The sequence below is a fragment of the Agrilus planipennis genome, unplaced genomic scaffold, assembly GCF_000699045.2.
Source record: "Agrilus planipennis isolate EAB-ADULT unplaced genomic scaffold, Apla_2.0 scaffold46, whole genome shotgun sequence".
Taxonomy (NCBI): Eukaryota; Metazoa; Arthropoda; class Insecta; order Coleoptera; family Buprestidae; genus Agrilus; species Agrilus planipennis.
In genome coordinates, this window is record NW_020438933.1 from 262,800 (window position 1) to 273,558 (window position 10,759).

Sequence of the window (10,759 nt, forward strand, 5' to 3'; positions counted from 1 at the left end):
AAAATATATACTTTTTCAATTAAAAATAAAAAACAACTTCTTTTGGAGTATCCCAAACCAACAAGACTGGAAACTGGTGGTGTTATAGAACACTTAATAAAAGGGTCAAATCTCAATGCCAAAATAAGACACTTAACATCTAGAGTACTTTTCGGTAACAATGTTACCTTCTTCAGTGATAAATTAGTTCTTGTGTCGTATTTTGACATTCGGGTTTGATCTATTATTTATTAATGTATTTCGATTTTCATTTCCTTTTACTTTCTAAAATATTTTTTAAGAATTGATTGTGGTTTTCGCTATAATTAAATAACGAACTTATTATATTTCTTAAATGGAAGATATTGATTTGTATGATATCAATTACACATCCGTTATTCTACATGACAATGAAATAAAAGGGTACACATACCACAATACTAAAATTAAGTTAATTCCATACGTAAAAGTATCATATTAAGAGTAAATTTTAATATAGTCATGGTTCACCATAATTTACTGTTTTTGTTATAAAAAATCTTAGCTTGTATGTGTCTACAATCNTCAAATCTCAATGCCAAAATAAGACACTGAACATCTAGAGTACTTTTCGGTAACAATGTTACCTTCTTCAGTGATAAATTAGTTCTTGTGTCGTATTTTGACATTCGGGTTTGATCTATTATTTATTAATGTATTTCGATTTCCTTTTCCTTTTACTTTCTAAAATATTTTTTAAGAATTGATTGTGGTTTTCGCTATAATTAAATAACCAACTTTTTATATATCTTGAATGGATGATATTGATTTGTATGATATCAATTACACATCCGTTATTCTACGTGACAATGAAATAAAAGGGTACACATACCACAATACTAAAATTAAGTTAATTCCATACGTAAAAGTATCATATTAAGAGTAAATTTTAATATAGTCATGGTTCACCATAATTTACCGTTTTTGTTAGAAAAAATCTTAGCTTGTATGTGTCTACAATCTACTATATCCACCTGTTGAAGGCGAACGGCATTGCACACTTTTGGACGTTGCGAATACTTGTGTAATTTATTCTTTAGATTGAACTCGGTTTGTTGATTGTCATTTATTTAATCAAAATTGTAAATAGTTTATGTATTTATTTCTCAAAATAAATCTTACATACCGTAATCCAGCAGCTACGGGTAAAAATTGAAGATCCAAATAATTGATAATTCTTTATACTTAGATGTTGTATTTTACACTTCAATATTATTGTCACTGTATAAAAAGGCACGTTGTTATTTAAGGCACTGTATACTTTTTATGATTTTTAACCGGTGCGATAGTAGCAGAAATAAGCAATAGACTTGCATCGGTCTAGTTCATTAAGTTGACTGGCTTTGAGACCGAGACCGACCACGTCTACTTACTTCTTCGCGATTTCGTCTGCGGACAACGCACCTCGGCGATGCCGGTAAGCGGAAATTCGAACTGCACCGGCTATTTGTTACTATTCAAGACATTCCATTTGAATCGGCGAAGAAATTGCACTGTCAACAGGTGTTGAAACTTTATAAACTAGGGGTCGGCAAGTAATTTTAGGTGAGGTCTGGCTATTTTTGGAAATTTGGTAAAGGTCTAGATGATGATAAAAAGTTATGGGGGTGAGACCGCCACGAACTTTTTATGGTACAGTGGTGGGGGAGACCTCCTCTTTCGATCCCACCCGCCATCATCTAGACATTTACCGGAAATTTTTATCTAGTTCCTAAAGAAAACATATTCTTTACAAATTTTTGACGTGAAACTTCTTCATGCACGGTAGGGTAAGTTCGTTTCATGCGAGTTGCTGATGTTCCCCCTCTGCTCGGCCACGTAGTCGAGTTCGTAGTGGGGATCGCCTGAGCCGTGAGCGCGCTTCAATGCAACGTTCGTTACAGGCAACTCCGGCATGTGTAGTGTAAAATTTAAATTCATAGTGTACAAGTAATACCATTAAACCCATTCCTTAACCCCTATCCCGGTATGTTTGTGTGTTTGAAGAAGTTTCACTTCAGTAGCGTGTTGTATAATTACATGTTGTATTTTTTTATTTTAACTTTCACTCACAAAATATGAAATACAATAAGTACGCATATTCCTATTTAATGGGAGAAGTTATATTTACGACGTTTAGCAAGTTTTCTAAAGTTAGGTTTACGCTGGGTGCAGCCTCCGTATACATCCGCTTGAAAGATTCATAAAACGGCGTTTAGCAAAAATTGTGGTTAAATTAATGTTATTACTGCTGCACCGGATGATGCTTATAGCTCAGAAACTGTTCAGAAAAATATTTTTTTAATAATTTACTTGAGTAATTTACACTTTTAAAAATTTTTGGTGGTCCAGTTTTTGACTTTCCGCGGTCCGGATCTGGACCGAGGTTCTCCATTTGTCGACCGTTGGCATACGCAATTATAGAGCGACCGATTATCAAACAGTGGGTGGAGGTTGTTAATGAGAAAGCGATATCATGAGTCTCGTGTTGGGCCTATTTGAGTTATTCGGTTAACACTAAGTTGTAAAACGCATTTTGACAAAAACGCTTTTATTCAAAACGTTTTGTAATACAAAGTGTTACTATCCGTTAAGACGTTTTGATGTATAACAAAACGTTTTGTACGACAGTAAAGTGAATTTCATGAAAAGCCACTCTCTTGCCTATAAAAATAATAAACTACAGAAACAGCGTCATAATCAAAATTCACTAATTAACGTGTCGTCTGACGATGAAGAAGCGTGATTGCTATATGACAATGGTTACAATTGACATGCGAGGAAGATAAAGCAAGAAAAAACAACACTATGGATGAATCCATTAAACCACAGCAGAAGGAGACAAATGAAGAACTGAGAAGAAGGAATGAAAGAAAATTTCGTAACATTACGTGGTTAAGTACAAGCTGTTTGCTTGCTGGAACCTAGTTAATGAAGCATTTAGGAACCCATTCGCAGAACGAAATGTTCTGCCTTTGTACAAGGGACCGTGTTTGTACGTTCAACAAAATGTCGAAAACGAAAACACGTGCTCATTGCAAATGTTTTTCAACAAAAGAAAATGTTCTCAGACAAACGTTTTGTCGATTTATCGAATGTTAGCGCCTTCTGATCAGACAATGTTTTTCGACAATTTGTCGAAATGTGTTTAAACATAGATGTTTTCTTTTGTTTTGCTTTATTGTTGGACACGAGCTCTATTTAAAAGCCAATAGTTTTAAGCACGTTTCGACAAAAAAGTTTTGTATAAAAGCGTTTTTATATTATCAATGGACGTACAGACTAACACAGTTGTGTGGAAGTGATAAATTGTTCTTTTTGCTTGTTTTTTAGACGGATTGTAATATATTAAATTATAGTAAGAAACATGTAGAAATAAACGTAACTCACAATAGATAACCTCAAATTAATGAGGAAAAATTGTACCTGGTGTCACTCCGTCGTCGGGAATCGAATCCGAGCCCCTAGTTTTACACAGCGGGACGCACCTCCTCGTAGTTTAGTGGTATAGTTAAAGTTAATTGAAAAAATTAATTCACTAGTGCATTGAATTTAACCCTACAAAAATTCAAAGTGTCGCATTACTAATCATGATTATCTATATATTGGTTTGACAATTCTGCGACTTATACTCTTAGGTACGTATCTCGTTGTCAGGTTCTCGTAGCTTAGTGGTAGAGTATATTACTCGCCAAGCCCGTTTATCTGGTGTTTATTGAAAGATGTTACCTGGGTTATCTATTCTCATCCTCTAAACCAATTATTTAGAGACATATTAGAAGCAGAAAAAGGAGTTAGGAGTACAGGTAAATGTAGACTAGATTATTGTTCACAAATAGGACAAAGGACGTGGGATGTTTTAGTTTTAGAGAAATTCGAAGGTTAATGTTGGATAGGAAAAAATGGAGGCAAGTATCCAACCAGTTTTAGGGCTGACGACCTATCATGGTGATGATAATAAGCCCATGATAAGATCCTTATAAAGGAGGTTATGAAAAAATAATGCATGCTGAAACTGACCTGGCTGCAGCATCAGATAAAAATATTATTGCATTACCTATATCATCATCATAAGGTCGTCAGTCCAAAGACTAGTTGGATACGCACTTTCACTCTTTCCAACCCTGAGCTAATCTTCGCATTTCCTCAAAACTAGCACAACCCACATCCTTAACTATTTGGGAACAGTAACCTAATCTAGGTCTACCTTTACTCATCTTAACTCCTGCATTTCTAACCTTTTCTATCCACGGTATCCTCATCATTCGCCTGTAACACCACATTTCGAACGCTTTTAACCTTTTCTTTTCAGCAGCGCTCACCGTCCATGTTTCGTACCCGTACATCGCCGCGCTCCAAACATACACCTTTAACAATCTTTTTCGAATTTTCAAATTAACCGTTTGCGAGCATAGAAGTGACTTGCTTTTATTGATGGCTACTCGACCCTTTTTTTGTTTTTTTTTTTTTCGTGGAAGAGGGGAAATTTTCAAAAGACACCCAGCCATCCGTATGGGTGGGTAGTGTTCGATTCCCGAGGAAGGTGTCCTCAGGCCTGCCGACTAAAACCCCTCTACCTTAACCCGTTATAGGACCTATCAGTTCAGGTCCTCTTCAGTCATGTGCTTTATGTGTTAGGTGATTGTGTATTTAGTTGAGTCGACCCTGCACTATGCTCTGCTTTATATCCTTACTACTCCTTCCGCCTTGACTTATCTGACTTCCTAGATCATTACCTATATATGTGTACTAAATTAATGTTTATTTCGGTGCAGGTTTAAAATTGACTTGCAGGATTTGTAGCAGACAGAAACACAACAAAACTTGTTAAATAAAATCATAAAATTGTGTGATCAACAAAGAAAAGAAAAGAAGAAACTCCGTCAAGGTTGTATACGCAGTATGTGGCTTATCGTTAGAAAGATCTTAAAAACGAATTAGAGATTTAATTGCTTTTTTCATTTTGAAGCTCCCTTTTCCGAAATATTAAGCTTCTAATTCGTTTGCAATGTTTCTTTTACTACCATTTTCATACGAGCTTTGGAGTAATTAGGATGAAATTGGTAAACATCTGCGGCACCCTTTTCGTGAGGGGATTCAACAGGCTCTTGATAATTTTTTTTGTTTCATCTTGCAAATAATATAACGATTTGATCATTCTTTTTATTTTTCGATCTTCTTCCGATATTACCAGAGACGTAAACTGTGAAGTCATCAGACTGTAACACAACATTCTGCATAATTTGGATCTCTTTATTTAGAATATTTAGTTTTAACAGTGTACGTCGGAATCTTAAAGTTTTATCAACTGTTATTAGAAGTATAAGCTAGAAATTTTATGAAATTGACATTTGCTTCTAATTTCGACTAATAAATAAGAAAATATACCGTTAAACTTCGGTAAATGCCAGATGACTTAAAATGTGACTGGTTAGAATCTAAGAGACGATAATTGCCTAATATGTTTTAATTTTTATTAATGAATAGACAGGAAAGAATTATAAATTAAATATTGTCCTACGGCTATTGAAATATCGTCTATGTCGGATTATCATTCTTTGAATTTCTATTAAAAATGCAGAAGTTTAGTTTATTAAGTTGATTATCTTCAAGCAACCAACTTTTATTTTATAGCACACATATATTTTTAAACTTGTTAATTCATAAAGTGCATAATATGTAGTCTCGTTTGGTTTTAAGATTAGGGAACATAATAAGTCACTGAAAGAAGATTAGAGTTTGCGTCCAATAAATATACCGAAAGTGATACTATCCTTTTTTGAGAACTCTCAAAGTTTTCGAGTCCACTACTATGAGGAGTGAAAAAACAGAATCAGAAAATAAAGTATGTAAGTCTTTTAAATGTATTCATTGACGAGGAATTTAAATCTGATCCCAGGAAAGCTCTAGCGCTCAAATTTTGGGATATCACCGTTATTTCAAAACCAAACTAATCAAATTAGCATAATTATTTATTTCAGAATTTTGTTGTGCTGAGGCAATTCTACAGCGAAATTTAACAGTAGAAGATTATCGGAAAAGCTACCGTCTGGGTATTAATGCTCATAAAAAGATCAAAAAACCAATGTGAAGACAAAGAAGCGAATCAGTAGTACATATGAAAAGTTGCATTTTGTTCATACAAACTTATAAGGTCACGTTTTGTTAGAGTGATTCCGTTTTTATTTTCATTAATTTCCTTTTCTCTGTTTAGTGGTTTTATAACTAGTCAACTAGTTAACTATTGTGTTATAGCTTTAAATAAAATGGAAGTGAAATTGACAAAACAGTATTGTGTGAAAATAAATAAAAGTAAAACAAAAATACTTGTATGCAAGGAAAAGTAGGAAAAGAGTGAATATAAAGATAGGAAACGAAAGATTAGAAGAAGTGGCTGATTTTAGATACCTAGAAAGTCAGATAAGTCAGGATGGAAGGAGTAGTAGGGANGAGTAGTAGGGATATACAGCAGAGGATAGCGCAGGGTCGAGTCGCCTTCAATAAAAAGAAGACACTTTTATGCTCGCCAACGATTAATTTAGAAATTTGAAGAAGATTGTTGAAGGTGTATGTTTGGAGCGCGGCGCCGTAGGGGTGCGAAATAAGGACGGTGAGCGCGGCGGAAAAGAAAAGGTTAGAAGCGTTCGAAATGTGGTGTTACCGCCGAATGATGGGGATGCCATGGGTAAAGAAGGTTAGAAATGAAGAGATATTAGAAAAAAATAGGAGAACAGGGAGTTCTATGGAAGTCAGTAAGAAATAGGAAAGATAGGTTGGTAGGACACCTTCTCAGGCATGAAGGTCTAGTCAGAGACATATAAGAGGCAGAAAGATGAGTAGAGGCAGACCTAGATAGGATAACTGTTCGCAAATAGTTAAGGATGTGGGATGCTCTAGTTTTAGGGAAATGCGAAGATTAGCTCAGGATAGAAAAGGGTGGAGGTGCGTGTCTAACCAGTCTTAGGACTGACGACCTTATGATGATGATGATTTATCATTGTAGTACAGGAGCGGCCATTTACTTATTTCACAATTTTCTATAAGTAATTATAGCAGATTTTCTCTAATTCGATTTTCGTGCGGTGCATTTCCTCCATAATCTTTTTAACACTTTTAACAGCAGCAGCAACCTGTTATATCGGCGCTACAGACGTTAACGATGGCGTGAGTGTCCACCTCCACCGTGGCATAGCTTTGTCGATGACGCCGTCGTGTCACGCGTGATAGATTCTGATTCTGCACCTCTCTTTTTTACTTTGAAAAAGGAAATCGATGCCGTCGAGGTATATCTGTCATCGGAATGTAAGAAAAAGTGACTCCCACGTGAATTAAACTAGTTCATTAAAAGACATTACGCACCAGGAGTTTTCGGCACGACGCAACTGAACAGGTCAAATACCTTTATTCAACAAGTGGTCAGGGGCTTGCCGTAAGCGGAACATGTGCGAATAATTAAAGTTTAAAAGGATTTTCCTTCCGGTTGCAGTAAGCGGATTTGGAAGTCTCCTGTTTCAGGAAGTCAAAGCGGTTTAAGAGTACGGTAGTGTAATTCTAATTATTATATACCTACTTACATTGACACATATCCTACACAGTTTCATTTTAAGCATCAATAAGATCCAATTTCCGCCTCAAAATAAAGAACAATACTGAAAAATTATAAATACGTTTTATACATTTTCTGTAACTAGACTATCTATTCGACAAAACCAAAGCATTTATCTCAGGAACCAGAAACGTTAGTGCTTATTATTTTTTGTTTTTGGTTTTAATAATAGTAGAGACCTTCCTATAAAAAATAGTTAAAATCATCTGGAAACGCAAACAAGAAGACATCATAAAAAAGTATGAAATCTTCAAAGTAGGAAGAGGAGACTGTGGTAAATATTAATTAAAATATTAAAATGGAAGACTCACCCCTTATTACCACAAAAACACTTTTTGAGCGGACACGTGTTTCGCCCACTTCAGACGTGGGCATTGTCCGTTCAAAAACTTTTTTTTGGAGTAATTAGGGGTGAGTCTTCGTTTTTAATTTTTTAATATGAAATCTTCATTTATTCAGATCTTGAATCTTTCAGTTTGTCCGATGTAAAACATGTTACATGAGCTACATCATGTTTTGTGAATTCGGATTTATTTTCTTTCGGCCATGTCTTTGCTGATTTTTGAAAATGTAGGTTTTAAGTCTTACATTGTAGTTAACAGTGCTTCAGTAAGGATGTTTTTACGTTAGTCTCTTAGGTATTAGTTTAGTGAGTATTGGGTACTGGGTACTGGGCATACGTATTTGGTTAATACTCTGAGATAGATTTTTACGTTATCCAGATAATAATAAGAGGAAGTAGGCGAACAGCTCATTCGGAACAGGAGGTAGATGCAGAGAATGGAAGTTACTCATTTTTTATTTTAGTAACGAGATCGATACAGTTCTCAAAAATTAGCAGAAATGTAAACGTCGATATTTTCCGAAAGTTAGATACGTGAGTTGGAACAAAAAGGTTGATGGACGGGGTGATTTAGACAAAAATGATTACAAAGAATGTTGTTAGGAATATGAAAAACTCAGCGTCGAGAGTGTTTCTCGCTTTTTTTATTGTTGGGGTTAATAATATGTATTCCCATTTAAAATAACTAACTTTTAAATGACTTGGAAGGTCCCATTCAAGGTCACCAATGGATTTCTCATTCGAAACCATACAACTTTTGTCTAAAAAAATTTCCGAAATAATCATACATATTTCCTATTTTGTTTTACATATCCCCATTCAGAATTTCATTTACGTATACCGAGGACTACATGTGAATTTGAATTTTGAATTTACTATTCATGATTATAAGGTTGTTAGTCCTAAAACACGCACCTCCACTCTTTTCTATCCTGAGCTAATTTTCGCATTTCCCTAAAACTAGAACATCCCACATCCTTAACTATTTGCGAACAATAATCTAATGTAGTTAATTTACTATTACCAGGAAATAAAAATACAAAGTACGAAGTATACACTGTAAATTCCTACAGATAATTAAAGACACCTTAATGCAGGTCGGCAACTATTAAACAACATGTATATGATCCTGTACTATAATTAAGCAGATAAATAAATCTCATATTTACATTCTTCTTACTTGATATTACATTCCAGCACTTTTTAATTATTTGGTGATTTATAAAAGTTTGAATATGCCACGACGCAATGATTTTTACTTTTAATGGTTTCTACTCCGGCTTCTTGTACTATTGCACCTATTACTTTAACACTTTCTAGCTCTTTATTTTTTTTTTTTCTAGACAAAAATTTAATTTTACTTCATGGACCTCCCGCGAGCATTCTGCCACTTAAAAAATCTTATAAAGTTCATATAAAATTTAATTAATTAATTGGTATAATTCTTACTGATGATAATTATAAATTACTATTCTCCATTTCTTCCTCTTAGTTTGGATATGAATAAGCAAAGAATCTGGGCAATTAAGGGTTCGAAGGTTTATATTTGTATGTACAACCTGCGCCGACGTTTTTCCTTCAATTGGGAGGTTTTAGCGAAGTCACGGTATTCGTGGTTAGTAGTGTAGGAAATATTTACATTGTGTGGACACTTAATGGGTTTTTTAGTTACATAAACATAGTAATGTGCTTATAAACATTGAGTTAGAACAGCACAAATATAAATAAAATAATAACTAATTAACTAGTTAAAACTAACACTGACTTAGAGACAATGCGAATCTAAATAATATCTTTAAGAGGTTAATACACGAATTGAAAACCACGTGGCATCATTAAAGGACATTATTGCGATAAGATTAAGTCAATAAATTTAATAGAAAATTACATCAGAAAAAAATATTTAAAACAAGTTAGTAATACTGTGTAGAGGATAGTTAGTTGTTTAATAGTTAGTTAATCTAATCATATTAGTTAGTTTTAAGTTGTTTGAATTTGTTATAGATATTATAATAGCTATTTTCTATAATCAGACCGAGAATTCATAGCCCTGGTCTTTTTTATTTATTTTTTTTTGTTTTTAATCTTATTGTAATATTGTCTTTCAATGTTGCCAGGTGGTTTTTAATTTCTGTATTAATTTAATAGTTTAATTATATTCGTGTGTTGTTTTAACTATTGCATAATTTATTATTTGATTTATATTTGTTTATACGTACATTTCTACGTTTATCTAACTAAAGAACTCACAATGTAAATATGTCCTACACTACTAACTAGGAATATTGTAGTCTTAATAAGTCTCCCAGTTAGAGGTGAAACGTCGCTGTTGTTTGTAAATACGTTTCATTGCCCTCTTTTTATATAGGGGTGATTCTACGTTAAGAGGTACTAATGGTGTCTAAACGAAAAAAACATAGATTAGTTGAAAATTTGTGGAAAATGACGAACATACATAATAATAAACAACGTTTACTTTGTTGCCAGTAAATTTCAATACTTTAATTAATATAGTTTAGCTGTAATTGGATTTAGTAACCATTAATGCGAAACCGCGCCTTCATACTGATGATGTGTATGGGCCTGAAACTGAATCTGACGACGAACCATGTGAAACTATTTGCGTGTCACTAATATCTTATAAAAACGAAGCAACTTCAAATATCTTCTTCGCTTTTTGACGAATCAGTTTCTGAGGGGAAAAGTCAGTTTGAAGACGAACCACAACCCTCAACATCTGGGGGAAAAAAATTCAAAGTGGCGATTTTGCATTGGTTAAACTTTTTCATAAAAGCACAGAATATCGTTACGTA

At 34.0% G+C, this 10,759-nt stretch overlaps 1 protein-coding gene across 2 annotated transcripts in view; it reads right to left on the reverse strand.

The window, feature by feature from the left end:
- LOC108744727 (leucine-rich repeat and fibronectin type-III domain-containing protein 5-like) overlaps positions 1-1,407 on the reverse strand; it is a 120,346-nt gene extending 118,939 nt beyond the window's left edge. Inside the window, exon 1 of one of the 2 annotated variants that reach the window (XM_025974247.1) lies at positions 1,145-1,406. The gene's annotated coding sequence lies outside the window, so the exon portion shown is untranslated. Of the gene's footprint in view, positions 1-1,144 lie in introns of both variants that reach the window. The other variant, XM_025974249.1, reaches the window with a different exon arrangement.
- Positions 1,408-10,759: the final 9,352 nt, after the last annotated feature.